Source organism: Peromyscus eremicus, chromosome 1 (genome assembly GCF_949786415.1).
Source record: "Peromyscus eremicus chromosome 1, PerEre_H2_v1, whole genome shotgun sequence".
In the NCBI taxonomy this organism is placed as follows: Eukaryota; Metazoa; Chordata; class Mammalia; order Rodentia; family Cricetidae; genus Peromyscus; species Peromyscus eremicus.
This window is the reverse complement of record NC_081416.1, coordinates 105,957,400-105,964,278: the sequence shown is the minus strand read 5'-3', so window position 1 is coordinate 105,964,278 and position 6,879 is coordinate 105,957,400. Positions and strand designations below refer to the sequence as shown.

At 38.4% G+C, this 6,879-nt stretch overlaps 1 pseudogene; it reads left to right on the top strand.

Annotated features, from left to right (window-relative positions):
• The first annotated feature begins 3,107 nt into the window (after positions 1 to 3,107).
• Positions 3,108 to 5,012, top strand: LOC131902115 (60 kDa heat shock protein, mitochondrial-like; annotated as a pseudogene).
• Positions 5,013 to 6,879: the final 1,867 nt, after the last annotated feature.

Genomic DNA, 6,879 nt, shown 5'->3' with positions numbered 1-6,879 from the left:
CTTTTTTAAACAAAAACTCTGAATCTAATCTCCATGTTCAGCTTTTTTCTTGACTATTAACAATTAACGACTTGTAACCAACCATCATAAACAATGACAATATTCATAATTCAAATGACCAAAAACCTCCCATCCCACCTCTTGGGAATGTAGGCGTCATTTTCTTAAAATTACTTCCATCTTTAGGGGATCCTGAAAAAAAAATTTTGGGTTAATTGTCAAGTCTTGTATCATTTGTCTAGCCACTGCATAATGAGAAAGTGCAGGGCTTGTTTCAAGTCCTTGTTCAAGTAGTCTGTCAGCTGAAGCATCTCAGCTAGCCATCTCAAAATTGTCCTGAGTAGTTTGTAGTCCAGAGTCGATCTTTCTGTGGTGTTAATCAGCTTAATGGCTTTACCATAGTCCATGTGGAATTGTCATTGTGGGATCCGGTCTTTTTGAAAATTTCAAAGCTGCTGTTAGGTGTGGTCATGGTTCACTGAAGACTTTTTTTTTTGGGGGGGGTGCTCCTCTGTGGTTTGGAGCAATCACAGTCTCATAAATGTCTGTCTCTCGGAACCATGAATGTTATTCCCTAGAAGAGAAAATCTTCACAGCAATTTCTCCCCATGATTTGTCTTGCCAAACTTTTCCAAACTGACTTTTGCCGAAGCTTTCTTATAACATGACGGTCCTGGCAATTCTTCTCTGAACAAGCAGCAGTAAACCCTTAGTCCCAGGTAGCAGCATCACTGCAGTCACCAACACAATGAGAAGAAGCCAGCAACTCGGAGCAGCAGCCTCTGCCTCCGTGGTTCCACCACTGTTTGTGGTTCGGTCCGGGCCGAAGCTTCTCCCAAGCTTCCTAGGCCGGCCTCAAACTTGGGATCCTTTTGCCTCTGCCTCATTCAGCAAATCCAACCAGTGTGCTTCACTACAACTGGCTGAGGGTAGCTTGGGTCTGAGCAGGGGCCCGCAAGGCCACAGGCAAGCAGCTTTTTCATGAATTCATACCATGAACGTTGGGCAGCAGATGTAGCATGAATCTCACAGAGATCCAGAGGGATTTCTACCTCTGGAATGCTAGGATTAAAGGTGTGAGTGCCACCACTTTCTAGCCTTTGTATCTAGTGGCTGTTCTGTCTCTGACCCCAGATAAGTTTATTAGGGTGCACAATATTTTGGGGAAAACACTACCACCACACACTACTATTCAGGATAATAGCCTTAAGTAAAATAAAATATCTAGAAATAAACCTATCCAAGGAATTAAAGGATTTCTACAATGAAAACTTTAATTTTTTTCAAGGAATAGATTGAGAAAGACACACCACAAGGTGGAAAGACAACCCATGCTCATGGATTGGCAGAATAAATATTGTGAAACTGGCCATTTTACCAAAAGCTACTTAGAGATTCTATGCAATCCCAATCAAAGTCCCCATCTCATTATTCACTGAAATAGAAAATAATTATCCTAAATTTCATATGAAACCACAAAATATCTCAGATTAACAAAACAATCCTAAGCAAAAAGAACAATTCTGGAGGGATTATTATTCTGGATCTTAAGATATTCTACAGAGACATATAGTAGTAAAAACAATATGGTACTTCACAGAAACAGACATGTAGATCAATGGAACAAAACTGAAACACCAAGCATGAGTACATGTGATGTGAGCCATTTCATATTTGACAAAGATGCCAAAAGCATATGTTGAAGAAAAGAAAGCATCTTCGACAAACAGAAGTAGGAAAAGTGGGTATCTAACTACAGAACAATGAAATTAGTCCTATCATTATCAAACTGCAAAAAAAACTAACTGCAAATGAACCAGACTTAAATATGAAACATGAAATACTGAGACTGCTAGAAGAGGACATAGACAATATGTAGGTGTGATATAGGTCTTGTTTCTGAACAAGACCCTATTTGCCTGAGAATTGAGGCCAATGATTAACAAGTGAGGCTTTATACAAATAAAATCTTCTACACAGCTAAAGAAACAATGAACCTGGTGAAGAGAAAGCCCACAGAGTCAGAGAGAATATTTGCTAGCTGTGTATCTGTCAGAAGATTAATATCCCAAATACATAAAGAACTTAAAAACAAATAATTTAAAAACCAAATGACCCATTCACAAAAAAAGGAGCCCATCACTTAAACAGAAAATTCTCAAGTGAAGGAAAAAGATGTCTAATAAATATCTACAAAACGTTTCATCTTTCTTAGCAATTTGGGAAATGGAAATCAAATGACACTGAATTTTCTTCTTAATGCAGATATAATGGGTAGGATCAATTAAACAACCAAAAAAAGTTGGAGGGTATATGAGGAAAAGGAAACCTTCATTCGCCAATGGTGAAATTGCAAAGTGATCCAGCCAATCTGGAATCGTGTGAAATTTGTCTAAAATCTAAAAATTAATCTATCGTACTACCCAGGTTTACTACTCCTTGGTATATGCCCAAAGGACTCAACATCCTACTCCACGCAAATGTGCTCAGTCATTTTAATTGCAGTTCTAATGACCACAATATCTAGGAAATAGAAACAACCTAAATGTCCTTCAACTGACAAATGTATAATGAAAATGTGATACATGTACATTATGAAATACTATTCATCTGAAAATATAGAAATCATAAACTTTGCAGGTAAATAAATTGAACTAAAAAAAAGATCATATTGAGTAAGGGAATGTAGACCCAGAGAGACAAATGCTGTGTGTGTGTGTGTGTGTGTGTGTGTGTGTGTGTGTGTGTGAGAGAGAGAGAGAGAGAGAGAGAGAGAGAGAGATAGGGAGGTCTTAGGCTATCTCTAATTCTTCAGTTGTAATTACATATTCTCAAGTAACTGTAGAAATAAAGAAAGTAAAAAAAGGATCATTGTGAGGATAGGACATGGGGGAGGTATAGAAAGGAATCATAGGGTACATTTGATTTGATGGGACAAAATAGAAAATGGGGTGGTGGCTCTAACTATGGTCAGAGAGATAAATACAGGAGGCAACAAGATAGTAAAATAATATTAAACAGGTCTGAAAATTTATAAGAAATGATATTCCCTCACTCACTACTGACAGCTTACCTTGCTGTGTGTGCTCCCCTGGTACCTCAGAGAAATGCTTGGACTACCCATAGTCCTTCACCAGATGAGACCAGTATCCAGGGCACTGGCTCTTTATCTCACCCCGACCTGTGCCAAAAATGTAAATGTGGTGTGACTGCTAAAACCTTAATGCTTCAAGGTGTAGACCTTTTAGCCAATTCCTAAACTGTTACAGTGGGGCCAACAGGAAGAACAGTGATTACTGAAGAGAGCTGGGGAAGTCCCAAAGTAGCTAAAGATGGAGGGGAGGGGACATTGTTGCAAAGTTTTGTATTTAAAGGATAAATACAAAAACATAGGAGCTAAACTTGTTCAAGATGTTACCAGTAACACAAATGAAAGGGATGGGAATGACACTACCACTGCTCCTGTTCTGGTATGTTCTATTGCCAAGCAGAATTTTGAGCAGATCAGCAAAGGGGCTAATCCAGTAGAAATCCAGAAAGATGAGATGTTGGCTGTTGATGCTGTAGTTGCTGAATAAAAAAAAAATAATCTAAGCCTGTAACAACTCCTGAAGAAATTGCCCAGGTTGCTACAGTTTCTGCAAATGGGGACAAAGACATTGAAACATTATTTCTCATGCAATGGAAAAGGTTGGAAGAAACAGTATCATCACAGTCAAGTATGGAGAAACCCTGCATGACGGATGAGAAATTATTAATGGCATGAAGTTTGATAGAGGATATATTTCCCCATATTTTACTAGCACATCGAAAGCTCAAAAATGTGAATTCCAAGATGCCTATGTTCTGTTTAGTGAAAAGCAAATTTCTAGTGTCCAGTCTACTGTACCTGCTCTTAAAATGCCCATCCTCATCAGAATCCCTTGGCCATAATTGCTGATGATGTTAATAGAGAGGCTCTAAGCACACTGGTTTTGAACAGGCTAAAAGTTGGTCTTTGGGCAGTAGCAGTCAAACTCCAGTGTTGGGAACAATAGAAAGATCCAGCTTGGAGACATGGCTATTGCTACTGGTGGTGCAGCATTTAAAGAAGAGGGGTTGATTCTAAATCTTGAAGATGTTCAAGGTCATGAGTTTAGAAAAGCTGGAGAGATTATTGTCACCAAAGATGACACCATGCTTGAAAAGAAAAGGTGGCAAAGCTCAAATGAGAAGTGTATTCAAGAAATCACACAGCAGTTAGACATCACACCAATGAATATGAAAAGGAAAAGATGAATGAATGACTAGCTAATCTTACAGATGAACTAGCTGTGCTGAAGGTTGAAGGGAAGAGTGATGATGAATTGAATGAGAAGAATGACAGGGTTAAAGATGCTCTCAATACTACAAAAACAACCAATGAAGAACACATTGTTATAGTAGAGGGCTGTGATCTTCTTTGGTACGGATCAATCCTAGCCATGGACTCATTAGAAAATGTTCATTGCCGGGCGGTGGTGGCGCACAATTTTAATCCCAGCACTCGGGAGGCAGAGCCAGGCGGATCTCTGTGAGTTCGAGGCCAGCCTGGGCTACCAAGTGAGTCCCAGGAAAGATGCAAAGCTACACAGAGAAACCCTGTCTCGAAAAACCAAAAAAAAAAAAAAAAAAAAAACTGTTCATGAAGATCAGAAAATAGTTATAGAAATTATTAAAAGAACACTCACAATTCCTGCAATGACTATTGCTAAGAAAGCAAGTATTGAATGATTTTTGATAGTTAAGAAAATTTTGCAGAGTTCTTCAGAAGTTGGTTATGATGCTATGCTCAGACATTTTATGAACATGGTGGAAAAGGGAATCATTGATCCAACAAAGATTGTGAGAACTGCTTACTGGATGCTGCTTGGGTGGCCTCCTTGCTAACTACAACAGAAGCTTTAGTGACAGAAATTTCTAAAGAAGAGAAGGACTCTGGAATGGGTTCACTGTGTGGAATGGAAGGAGTTATTGGAGCTGGCATGTTCTAACTCCTAGAATAGTGCTTTGCCTTTATCAGTGAACTGTGACAGGAAGCTCAAGGCAGGTTCCTCACTGACAACTTCAGAACAGGCAACCCCCCCAAAAAAAAAAAAAGACTGAGGAGAAGGATTGCAGACTGATCACTATAACTACCAGTTACTGGTTTCTTTTGACAATATATAATGGTTTGCTGTCATCATTGTCCATGCCTACAGATAATCTATTTTGTATTTTTGAATTACAAAAAGACATTTATACATTCCTGATACTGGGTGCAAGAGCCATATCCTAGTGTCCTGCTTTCAACTCAAATCAATGAGGCATTTCTACTGTTCTATTATAGGCAGGGTTGTAGCGCTTGTGTCGCCAGATGAGAAGTTCAGAAGCAGTGTTTCTGTGGAGAGTGAGAATAATTATTTACGAGTAGAGAGGTATTAAATTGTATGACAGGCTTTGTATAATAAAAATTTGTTTAAAGTTCAATAAAGTATACTATTAGCTGTATACCTAAAAACCCTACAATCCATGCAAGTCTTGGTATAAATACATGTATATAGTTTAAATGAAATTTTCTCATCTGGGCTGACAATGTTCCTTCCAACAGTCAAAGAGTTTGTAACAAACTCCCAACATGGGGCACGAAAAGCTCACTCTTATGGTATTGGTCAAGCTTGTCCAAGAGACTCACAAAATATTAAAAACTAATGCATTTTCCCTTGGTTTTCTCCCAGTGGTGGTAGTTAATTCATTATTACTGAAGATACCATACCCTTAAGACTTGGAGCACAAAGGTCCCTGTGCTGGAACTGACTTAAGAGCCTCCTCCCTGTGTAACAAAAATTAATTTAAAAAATAAGTTTTAAATTTGAAAGAGAGCATGAATGTGTATATGAGAGTCTTTGGAGAGAGGAAAGATAATGAGAATATGATGTAATTATATTATATATAATTTTCCTGTTACAAGAAGATGCCACACAAGCTCCTGAAAAAGGAGAAGAACCAAAAGTACTACACAGCTATGAATCTTATGAGCCACAACAATAACCAATATGGTGTGATAACCCTAAGGGTTCAATAGAGGCACATATACCTCAGCAGTAACCAACAGCTCTTCAATTAGAAGTAAGACCCACTCAATAAGAGCAAAATCATGCCTTGTACTAGAAACTTAGAAACCTAGCCAACTATTCAGGACTAGTGAATTCATGGGTCTTGGAGAACTTATAACCACCATTTTACCAGAACAACAAAATTCCTGACTACATTCTAAATATTAGTCTTTATACCCACAGATAAGTGAAATCCCCACCCTTTATTAAGTAAATTTTCCCTTTCCAGCAGAGAATTACCTTTACAGAAAACCACAACAATCCAAAATGTGAAGTTGTGGAGCCTAGTTGTGGATGCATCTAAATACAACTGCTGTACCTAAGGCTCAGGGGCCATTGTGGAAAGGGGGCCAAGAAACATTGTTAGAGCCAGGGGAGCAAGGAGTTAGCTAAGAGATTGTGTCTCCTAGGTGTGTCAGAAGCTATACTCAGAAAGTCCCACCAGTATGGCTACATAAACATTAGCTAAACTAGGAATGTAGAAATAGACATGCTATTTGGAGAGGGGAAAGCCCAAAGAGGCCTCAACCCTACACTAAAATCTACAGGAAACTGAGGAATGGTGAGAGCAGAAGATATGGTATTCCCTAGAGAGAGAACACCGATTGGTTATCCAATACCTGATCATCAGCTCTGAAAACATACATACAAGTAACTTCACACAGATTGTGCAGGTTGTATTTATGTAATTAGGAATATATGTGTATACGTATACATATATCTCTGTAACAAAAATTAATCAAAATGAGGCTATAATTTTGAAAGA